The sequence below is a fragment of the Neopsephotus bourkii genome, unplaced genomic scaffold, assembly GCF_033783945.1.
Source record: "Neopsephotus bourkii isolate Nb327-2 ecotype Australia unplaced genomic scaffold, CSIRO-AGI_Nbou_v1 NB_284, whole genome shotgun sequence".
NCBI classification, from domain to species: Eukaryota; Metazoa; Chordata; class Aves; order Psittaciformes; family Psittacidae; genus Neopsephotus; species Neopsephotus bourkii.
The window spans coordinates 877,327-889,366 of record NW_026900793.1 but is presented as its reverse complement, the minus strand read 5'-3'; the positions used below and the strand labels follow the sequence as shown (position 1 = coordinate 889,366).

Here is a 12,040-nt window from a genome sequence, read left to right as displayed (position 1 = left end):
TATGCATTCTTATAATAAATTTAAGCAAAATGCCACATATTGTTGCAACTGTTTTCAAATAGAATACTTTTCACAACATTCAGACCTGTAAGACCCACTAGAAAATCTTCAGCGGATTTGCATGAGGTAACACCACTAAAATACAGATGACTAAAGATTTTTTGCAACCACGAACATGCTTTTCTTTCCAACATGCATGTTTCCACTTTTAAGATATCACAAAAGTGAATTTTATGCAAGTAATCTGTCTAAGATTTCTCCTTTGGTCATTTACAATAATCAATATCAGTCTTGCTTGAAAGCAAGCTGTGATAAGTTGTTCCTACAAGCAGCACTCAATAATGTAACATAACAAAATCTAAAGTAAAGTTATGGTGGTGAAACAGAGAGGCTAAAAGAAAAACATTTTGGAATCAGAATACAACAGTAGCAGAGGCAGAAGACCAAGAAGGAGAAAGAAGCCAAGGGGTGAAGGTTATGTCACAAACGGATGCTTATTCACTTAAGAAATACATGGACAATTAAACTTGGATAACATTTCCAAATGTCAAACGTATGCAATTTAAGCCTGTTCACTCTTCAAATTTACCACCTACATTGAAATCAAGATGGGTTTTATTTTTTTTATATATATATATATATATATATATATATATAAACCCCTTTTTTAACAGTGAATCTCAAAGGATTTTCTAAACAAAGTAACTGAGATGACCATTTTACACTTTGTGACAGTAAGACACTGAGAAATGACCTGATCATTTCTGGTCAAGAAACATAAGGCAACAGTGGCCCTCAGTAGAATAAAGATATACAAGAAAAGCTCAATATGAAAGTCCTACAGTTAGTGTTTCTTCTCTAAAAAATACATGAACAAATAATTTTTGCAGGCTTACACTGGAAATTAACATAGTTCAAGGCCATTAGATTGAGAATTGAACATAGGTCTGCTAACAAACAGATCCGGGCAGACACACAGAAGTAATCTAATTTCTACTGTTTTCCAGATGCAGCTGTAGCTGCAATTTGTATTCACATATTGTATTTTGATAAATTCAAGACAGAACATGCTGCAAATTGCTAAGACAATGTCCTATCAGATTTCTTTTTACCATTTCAGAGAAGAACGTATAACTTAAAGTAAGGCAAAAACCTGAATATATTTTCTTTAGTAATTCAGATGGAGACAAATGAAAGGTAAATATATCTGAATACAAAGATGTAAGGTAAATTTTGAAACTATAAGGAAGTAAGTTATTTTAAAGTCACTAACAGACCCAGAATAACAAAGGTTAGAATTCGACAGCCATAGAAATCCCAGAACCACCATACTTTGTGGCATAAGAGGAATTCTGGAATATTGGACATTCTGTTTGGTTTCTAAATTCTGATTTGCATTGTTGGCTCATGCATCATACATAAGAATTTGGACTAGACCTGCTAAATCCTTCAGGTAGGTCCCCTTATAAACTCAAACATAATAGAGACATCCTGTGGTTATTGCCATATTAATAGAAAAGCTCACCGTATACACCCTTCTCCACTTTCCAGAGGTCCTCTCATGCCAAAGCCACTAATCACTCAGCTTTGCCCCCAAAGGATTTGAAGTGTTAACATTAGTTATCTAGTCACCCAGGACAACAAAGCAATTTTCACCCAATGAATCCTCTTCTATGGAACACTATAGAGAGCAGTTGATACCATTTCTGAAAGCTGATTCTGAAACATGCACCATGCTTGTGTTTACTGCAAAAATCCTCTTAGTGTTCAATAGGAAAAAAAAACAACCCAGGACTGGGAAACATGACTTTAATTCTCTATCAACAATTTAGTCACTGTTCTACTGAGAGAAATTAATGGACTTTCCAGACCTCTTGCAAATCACAGCTTTATGAAGAGTTATAACCCAGCAACAAAATAATCAGTTTATAATTTTTGTTGTATAGTAATACAAATGTTAACTAGTTGAAACTCTCATGAGAAAACACTTTCGAATTTAAGTATTATCTTTATATTCTCATGTACATAATTTTTGGAGAACACAAGACTACAGACAGTGAAATACGAGAAACACAAACAAAAATCAGCAAAATAATCTTATATGATAAGCCTGAAAAACAATTCTCGGAGTAGAAGCCTGAAGATCATAAATTTGTAGACCAGTACAATATCTGGTGCTCTGGAAGTCTGAAGTTTCCTTAAGTAAGCTTCAAAATCTCTACTCATTTGTAAGTGCAGGCACTTAAAGTAGCAACCAGGACCTACCTATGCTCTCTTTGGGTTTAAAGCCTAAAACCACCAACAAAGGTCACTCCTGTATAAAGGCAGAAAGCAAGGACTAATGTACAGTATCCACATGTGTTACAACTTTTAGACAACCACTCCTTGCTCAAGTTATTTATCAAGTTTTGGAAGATCAAAATTCAAGTCAAATCACACACTTAAAGGGGGTCAGAACCATACTATGACCATCTTGCAGAATGTCCCAACCACAGAGGTGAAGTCTACTTTGGAAAGAGTGCATGTTTTTAAAGAGACTATGAAAGCTAGTTTTGCATGAAGGAAGCTTTTAAACATTTTGTGGACAGGAAACAGCAGCCAACCATGTAATCTACACTCATTTGGAAGAAACCCTGTATAATAGTCTCTTTTGAAAAGAGAAGTAGGTATAAAAAGTCACCCAAAAAATTAGTTCATAATAATATGTTTGACTTATTCAGTAGACATACATTCCTGTATTCTAATGAACAAAATAGAGAAATCACTGCTATTGCTAATTTAGCAACATTACCCTTCTATTATAGCAAATCCCAAACTCTCTATTTCAAGGGGAAAGGCTTTAATTTTACTTCTCTTAGCAAACTGAAAACCATTTTAAATGGGGAAAAAACAGCAAACATGAAATAAGAGCTCCGAGTTAATGATGTCAACAACTTCTGTACAGTTGCAAGGCCCAAAATATTGCGGAAAAATGTTGGAACACTTTTTCCATCTAAAAGTAGTGAGGATGTCACTTGAAACTCTCTAAAATGTACTAAACAGATCTCCTTTTCCACATTTAGAAATGATCATATGATCAAAATGAACTTGCCCTTTTCTTAATAAAATATTACTCAAATTTTTATACTGATTCACTAAGCAGCTATATGCAAGCAAGCATAATTTTAAGAATTTTGTTACAACTGCTATAATGACAATTCAATGAAAACACATTGCTTTAATCATAGAATCAACTAGGTTGGAAAAGACCTTTGAGATCACCAAGTCCAACCATTACTCCAGGCCTGAAGACCACCACTAAACTATATCACTGAAGGTCTCATCTACATGGTTTTTGAACACTTCCAGGAATGGTGATACCACAGCTTCCCTGGGAAGCCTGTTTCAATACCTGATGACCCTGTCTGTGATGAAAAATGTTCCCAATATCCACATTAGAAAGTCTCATTACACATGTAATATTCGTTGTTAACAGACACCCTGTTCCACATTAAAATTCTATCAGGACAGAGTCATAAAGACTTAGCACTGTTTTTGTCTTTTCATTTTAAGAAGTGAATATCAAACAGAACTTTTCATAAACTCCTTCCATTATATATGAGGTAAGATGAACAAGTTGCAACAGTTACTGCATCATTAAATTACCTCTGGGAAAACATTCATGTACATTGTGCACCCCTGAAATACCTTACCAAATAAAACATTTTTAATCACACCAAAAAACAATTAATGGTAAATTATCACCCCTTTGATGATATTGAAATACTCCAGTTAGTAAAGCAAAACTAAACCAACAGATTTGCAAGCATTATGGCATCAACTTTTACACACAATAAATGTCCTTATCTAAAATAGATAGTGTTTGATCAGTCTTAAAAGGAATGGCATAAAAAAGCTGAACTACCTCAGAGTGAATCTCAAAACTAAATGAAACAGCTGTTTTAAGCCCCACAGTTTTATTTTGCTTCAAGGAAACTAAAAGCAAAGCAGCACTATAAATAGCAATGCCCTTTCTCTGTGGAACTATTTTGATCACTGTCAAAGATAGGGGACTGGACTAGACAGGCTCTGATTTGATTCAGTACAGCTGTTTTTATCCTGTTACGTACTTTACACATGGCCCTGCCTGAACATAATTTGTTGAATTATGAACATGACTGCTGAACATAATTTTGCACATTCCATTAAGTGCGTATGTTATCAGGCTGTGAATAAGTTAATAACATTTCCCAATACACAATCTGGTCATTGCCATGAGGTTTCTTGGAGCAATACACGATTGCCTCTTCTCTGCAGTCATGTCTATTAAAAATTCCCACCAATGAACTGAGTTTCTCAGGATTCTAAAAGATGCAAACAAAGGGGAATCCCACTTGAACAGTGAGCTAGAGGCTGATAATTTTACTTGTTGTCATTTCCAAGTAGCTGAGTACTATCCTATGAACCCATACAGCTTACATGAATCTGTTTCAGTCACTCACTAAAAGTAAAGTTTGATCTGTATTTCCTGTAGGTCTGACTTTCACTGATGCCTACAAATGGCAATCTGGAGAGCTCCCCCTTAAGCTCATTTTTAGTTATTTTCACATTTTCATCTGAGGGTGGTGAGGCTCTGGAACAAGATGCCCAAAGAAGTGATAAATGCTCCAGTACCTGGCAATGTTCAAAGTAAGGCTTGACAGAGTGTTGGGTGACATGGTATAGTGTGAGGTTATGGCAGGGGGCTGGAACTAGATGATCTTAAGGTCCTTTCCAGGCCTAACTATTCTATGATTCTAATACTATGGGTAATGAGGTTTACTTAAGGCATTGATTTCAAAGCTCCATATTCAGAAATAGTAATTTTTTTTTCAGCCTGGGGAAGTCCTGTGTACTACAACTAATTGGAAAACCATATTAATCTCAAGAAAAAGGAAAGCTCTTTTATGTTCCCCAGACTGCAGGTTCCCTTATAAACATTAATTTCTTTGGGAGGGTAAAAATATACAAACTACACTGGATATTAGGAGCAAGGGGAAAATGCCTGAACATTCCTTAATTATCATATAGACCAATAATTGTTATGCTGGGCTCAAAAATTACTTGGTGCTTGGGAAATACAAAGGCTTAACTATCTGCTTTTCCCATAAAACCAAGTGATATCCTTGCCTAATGCTTCAGATCCAGTCCTGTAAGTTTGCCAGTCACAGTAGACACAAATGTTCTCTGTAGTCTCTACATGTAAACAAATACTCAAGAGCTGAGTGAATTCCCCAAAATTATATTCTTCCACTGTGCTTGAGCCATTCTGAGTCCATTAGTTATAGGTTTTTTTTTTTCAAGGGTTTAAATTTCCAAGTAAATTTAAGCATTAACAGTTGTATCAGTTAAAGAGTTCGTCTAAAAAAGCATTTACCTTATAATTTCTTCTTTAGTAGTCTTTTATGTAAGGAATTGCCTACAGCCACCGAGAAAACAATTTCCATAGTTTGGTAGAATTTCCATTTCTTTTGTGTTTAATTCTTTGTACAGATACAGATCTCCACAGAGTTAGTAAATGCAAACTTTTACCTTATTCATAGCTTTTGATCAAGGCTGTAGTTTATATAAACATAACTTCGATAAACTGAGTTAATAAGACCAGCTAATAATGTACTGTTATCTACAACCGCTCTGTTGATTAAAAGAAAAGAACTTCCATTCCAGGTGTGCAGCATTATGAATATACATACACAGAAAACTGCAGGTTTTGCGTGCAGCTGTACTAAAATAAATTATGTTTTTCTGTGGGAACTTTTCATATGATAGCAATTCCTAGAAAAAATATAGAATCTGACTTATTTTTTCCACAAGGCAGATCTTTGTCTCAAAGGAGTAATACTGAACACAGCTGTGGAAATATTAGATATTTAACAACACTATCAACCAAGACAAAAATCTTCTAAATGAATTATGTAATAGCATTTTTAAAGGATTAAAATTAGGAAAAAGGATTAAAATTGACTTCATTCTTTTCACAACAAGTTCTTCCAAAAGCTGAGAGTTGGCTATGCCATGACATTTCATCCTCTGGCTTTATACATTCTGTTCCTTAAAAACCACCATAGCTAGGGAATGACTACCCTTGTGAATATTTCATGTTTCCTAACCCCTTGTAAATTACTACCTTTTATAAATATATATTGATTGCTTTCTTATCTTCCAAGACAGTTCTGAACTTCAGTAAAGCTTATTCATTACCAGCCTTCCAGGGAGAACTCCTTTTGCATTTTATGTCCAGCATACTTTGGCTTTTGTAACAAAGAACTCAGGAAGCAAGACTTTTCCTCTTTCAATTAGACAAATTACTTTTTGGGTTTAGATAAAATATTAAAATCTACTACACTTTCTTGCACATTTCCACAGCTCAACTGTGAATGTTTAATGAAGTATTTCTCTTTGGTTTGAACCTGCCACCCACTCACTGGTTTTGTGTTAACCTGGTTTTTGCATTGGAAAAGGCAAAATAATTAGCCTCTTTCTTGATGACATAGGGGTTCAAATATATCTGTATTTCCAATATTCTGTATTTATTTTGAAGGTTATTTTGATAGCCTCTGGTAAAAACTTAAATGAAAGAAACATGGATTAATTCTCCATTTTAGCTGAATTCAATTTCTTTCCAGTCTTTTGAGCAAAGAACAGGCCATGGTTTTACGTGAGGAGACAGGAATTTTCTACATTCATCGTAAAATATTAGGAAGTTATAATAATGGTTATTAAAACCGTAAAAACAAGAGTATAGTTGCATTATGAATCATACGCTGACAGATTACCAAAGATTTGTTTGCTTGTTTAACAACAATCAAAGTTATACACTGGTAAATAAGCTTTCTTTCTAAAGCCAAAGCTACTTTGCACAGCGATGGATAAGCCAAACGGAAATCGCTCTTTGCGGAATATAAGTGCTCAAAAAAAAAAATAATAGTCTTTGCTTTACAAATTGTTCTACAAAGATCTAATTTTCCATACCGCAAGCTCATATGCAATTATGACATATGTTTTATTTCAATTTATGTAAGTATTTCCACTGAGTGGCAAAAGTAACTTCTATCATCTAGTGAATTTCTGTATGATAAAAAGCAGTGCAAAACTGTCCAGGGAACCAAACAACTAATATGTTCCCACATTTCCAAACAAATACCTTTGAAAATAGCGTTTTAGGATACCTGTCAGACAATTCTACTGTCTCTGCTGGTTTCTGTGTAATCTTTTAGCCTAGTTTAGAGATTTTCATCTTCCAGTTTCTTCCATTTTCTGGTCAGCTCTGCTGTACCACCTACCACACAACATCACTGCATGTGCGATGGATGGCAAGTGAGACTGAGCTCATACCTGGATTCAGTCAGCCATGGGCCTTTGCTGCCTAAATCAAAGCAACCTCATTTGTTTGAGGCTGCAGCAGATTCAGCTTTTTGAACACCATATACCTACAGAGCAATAAATGCCAAAAATACGTTTATTACTTTACACACGTGAGGTTCATTTATTAATACGCAAACACAACTGGTACAAACCCTGCAGAACCTCAACATATTTTCACTCGTGAAAAAACAGACTTAACACACTGCTATTTATAGTGGTTTCCCCTACAGATGAAATGCAGAATCAATGTTAAAACCCAGCAAAGTACTATATGATTCATAAGCAAATTTTTTCTTCCTAGGATCTAATCTAAATCTCCCCTCTGTACACAACAGTTATAATTTGATAACAGCATAATTATAGAATATAGTATTAAAACTACAACAGCAATAGTCAAGTACAATTAAAGCAAACTTTGTCAGAAGTCGCCTGACACACTTAGTATTATCTTGCATGACAGAAACACTGCTACTGTGTCCATGAGACAAAAATTAGACCCACTGATGAAATTCCCAGGAACAAAACATGCCCCTGAGAATGAGCCCTAAGTTAATTCATATGATAGGGAAATCATCTTACTGAGATAATATCCTTCCTGTTGCTCATCATGTTTCTAGAAGTTTTCATTTTGATTATACCAAAGTTACAAACTGGGTTTCGAAACTTGCAAACAGTTTGGAGATCTTCCTAGAAATATAGTTACTTTTTCCAACTACAAACCAGTATATGTTCAACATACATGCAAACATTTACAGACCCATGTTCTTTCTTAGACATAGGAGTGCAAACTGTAGTCAATTCTCTGCTATAAGGGTCAAATTGACTACTTCCATTTCTAACAGTTTATCACCAACTGAGTCAAAGTCATCTTCTTTTGGATCTCTGGATTTCTAATGTAATGTAAATTACTTTTGTTGCTAAGTAAAACTAGGAAAAAACATAATACCAAATTAAGATAGATCATGTTGGCAGCCTAGCATACTTCGAATAGTTTATTTCATTTTTTCTGGAATACAAAGGACTGCATGGGCATATTTTCTTTTTTTTATAACTACTATCTCAATGGAAATTGGTGACAATTACCACTTTAAATGTTGCCTTTAAGTGCTGAATAATATGAATCTAGCAAAAGACTGTGTATAAGAAAACTTCATTTAAACTCCCATATTATTAATACTGTCTTCTAAAACAATGAAAAATGGAAAATAATCATCATTTGCAGAGGATCAGGCTTTTGTTGTTTACTTTGTTTTAAATTGTTAAACTTTGGCACAGTGAATGCTTCATACTCTGTGAGGAAATGTTGTGCCCAGTCCAGCATGTATTCCGAAACAGAAAAGTTTCCCTTATTACTTGTTGTCAGAGTGATTCAGTAGTCTGGCAATGGTTGCAGAGCTTTTTATTTTAACTACTGTTCGATTTTTCATGCAAGAATGTCTGGTGTTTTCAATGTCTGTAAGGCAGATAAATACCCATATTCCATAAAAATGACATGCAACATTATCCAAGCTTGTTAAGTAGCATCAAAAGCAAGACTAACAATTGACACGTACAGAAACCAAAACTTTTTCAAGACCTTAATTCATCAAGCAGGTTGTTTTTTATGCAGAGGCATCTTCTGATCCAGTTAAGAACACAAGCCTTTTTACAGGACCAAGGAGATGGGAATCAAGGTGGGAATAAGCTAGCTGAGGACTTCTTAAGTTGGCATTCCCACACAGAGAAATTTGTATTAACTTGTAGCCTGAGGTAAACAAATTTAACTTACTCTCCTAAGACAACACAAACGATCTGCAAAGTTGAAAAGTAAGGTCTGTCTTTCCAGGAAACCATGATGCTTCTCCAGGTCACCTCTCTAGTCATTCCCGATTGCAGCATTCTTGCATGTATAAAACATATAAGCCTGACAATCACATGGATACATGTATAGGCACACTTGACTCCATAGCTCTTTTTGTGCATGATCTCTTCATACTGCGACCTATGAATTGCCCTTCAATGTTGGCATATTACTAACAATGCCACAGACTAAAGGACTGACTGCAAAATCAAACAGCATATTTTGTTGAGGTTTCTAAGCCAGCTGCCAAATAGATGCAAAAAAGTAGCCATCTAGTAACATGTAAAAGTTGATTCATTCATGATAATAAATTCTAATGATTATTTTATATATTTATCACAGAAATACTGAAGACTCAAGATGAACAACAGAAGCAAAAGAATAGTTTTTCTATACCCAGCTTCCTTAAACGGTATAGCTCTACTTCAGAAGAGCCAAAACTCAGCTAAAATCAAAATATGTAACTGCGCTCCACATAGGCTGGCTGTGAGCATAAAAAGAATATGTCATGTTATTAAAATGTGATGGGCAGTCTCCAAGACAGCTTTGTGCAGATGATGTTAGATTCGTCACTTTATGTAAACCACATTTATAAACAGCACTAGAAAAAGAAAAAATACTTTGGTTGCCTTACAATAACAAATGTACGCAAGATCAGCTTAAAAAGGAGATTGTAGTGTAAAGCATTGGCCGCCTATGGCAGCTATGCTTTCCTGCACAAATAGAAATATAGTAATTTTTAGTAAAGTAATCAAGAGAGCATTTTATATCACTGATGTGATAATACTAAATATAAAACAGCATGCAATTTGTATTAATTTGCATTTTCTACCATAGTGAAAGACAGTATTCTGAACCACAACATGATGGATATATTCCTATACTATGTGTCAGAATTTCATCTTCACTACTCAAAAGAGTTATATATGTATTTTAAGGCAAGATAAAATTCTAATTTTCAACCAATTCTTTCACTGGTGGAAACATTTATCACGGAAAAGGTCTAAACAGTTTGACCTCATATAACCTTGACAAAAATACACATACACCTGCTTATAAGGAAATGCCTTCAGATATCCATTTGGAGAATATTTCTCTTAATTTAGACCCCAACATCACATCATGACTCAGATGCATTTTTCTAGAAGACTATTTAAAAACAAAATCTCACTATTAATGAAACAGCTGATGCAATAAGGTATAATGTTTTTAATGACATAACTGTTATCATCTTTAATCAATTGCTTTACAACTCAGCCAAGAAAGCAGAGTTGGACCCTACCTCAAAAAAGCTGCAATTACAGCTTTTGAGCAGCTGCTACAGCTTCTAGTGCAGTTTTACCCCAGGAAGTGAGAGGAACATTGACTCAAGTACCTAGCATCAATTCCTTTATTTTCACAAACCAATTTGCATTCAGGACTTTATAGCTGCCCTACTATGCTGGCTCATGCAATGATATTGGGTCCAAAAATTAAAAGTATACTGGAAAGAATGATCCTGGAGAGGAATTTGCCAATAATAGTTAGCTTTTAGTGAACTGGAAATATGCTGCAAATGTTTAAAAAGACAGGCTTGTAAACTAGATTGAGAACCACAGGCCTATTATAGGTTTTATTATTGTTATCAATGGTGAAAATCTAAAGTTCAGAATCTGGTAGTCAAGAAATATGAAAAGGTGACTTCTGGATATTCTATTTTAGGATGCAATTATATGCTCATAACCAAAATACTTGATATATATCATAATATATTAAACACTTTCATTACAAGAACAGCATGTCAATGTAAGCAATATTTATTTCTAATATACTGATGCTATATATTGTATAAAATGTACGGATAATCCTATATAAGTTAAGATGGTTACATCTTTGTCAGCTACTACATCTCCACAATGTCAGCTTTGTTATGTAATGAGGCTATGGCAAACTCTATACACATAAGGACATGTTCCTACCACCAGGTTCAACTAAAAAGATTAAGTAATAATTTAAAAAAAGCATTCATCCAAAACCGAGATGTTGCTAAACATCAGGAACAGGGAACATTGCTGCAAAACCAGGATCAGCTGAAATTGCTGATTCAACACTTTACTATTGAAAGTGAAAATAAATCAGTACCTTTCTATCACAAGTCTTAAGCCATGCTCTCCTTTATTAAAAAGCCAAGAAAATGTTGGTTTTTTTCTTTTAAAGAGTGATTTAATAGTAATTTGCTCAAGTAAAGGCATCCAAACCAAGCTATTACAAAACACAGGGGAGTGCTTGCTTAGGAAGCTCGGGTTTCTAAATACAGTCAAGAGATTGCAGATATATGCAATTGGAGATTTCAAAAAAGTTCAGAATCATCCTTCAGATTGTTGTGGGAATGTGATTGCTTTTGAAACTGTAATTTCATTCCTTGGGAGAAGTGATAGGGAGAATATCATCACTCATCTATGCTACTGGAACTGGAACTCAAGCAAAACTAATGCAGCAGGTAACACAAGCCTTATCTTGTTTGCTGAGAGCACCAAAGGTTGAATTTTTGGCATAGTAACTTTTTCTCCCTTAGGAAATGGACAGTAGCCAAGTAACTTATATGCAACTTCTGCAAAGAGCACCACCTTACATGTATATTTAAATAAATCAATAAAGAAAATTTCCAGGCTATTTCTCCACAGCAAGACCAAATTGTTAACATAGAAAGGAGCTTATTGAAGAAACAGATGAAGTAGATGTTCATGGCATTGGGTAGATACAATGTATTGTAAATTTAAAGACACAAACTGTTTAATTATGTTGTAAATTATATTTAATTATAGAATTGTGAAACTT

At 34.5% G+C, this 12,040-nt stretch overlaps 2 protein-coding genes across 3 annotated transcripts in view; both read right to left on the bottom strand.

Annotated features, from left to right (window-relative positions):
* PBRM1 (polybromo 1) overlaps positions 1-12,040 on the bottom strand; it is a 351,134-nt gene that overhangs the window by 248,337 nt on the left and 90,757 nt on the right. The window lies entirely within an intron of this gene.
* CENPP (centromere protein P) overlaps positions 1-12,040 on the bottom strand; it is a 133,482-nt gene that overhangs the window by 46,715 nt on the left and 74,727 nt on the right. The window lies entirely within an intron of this gene.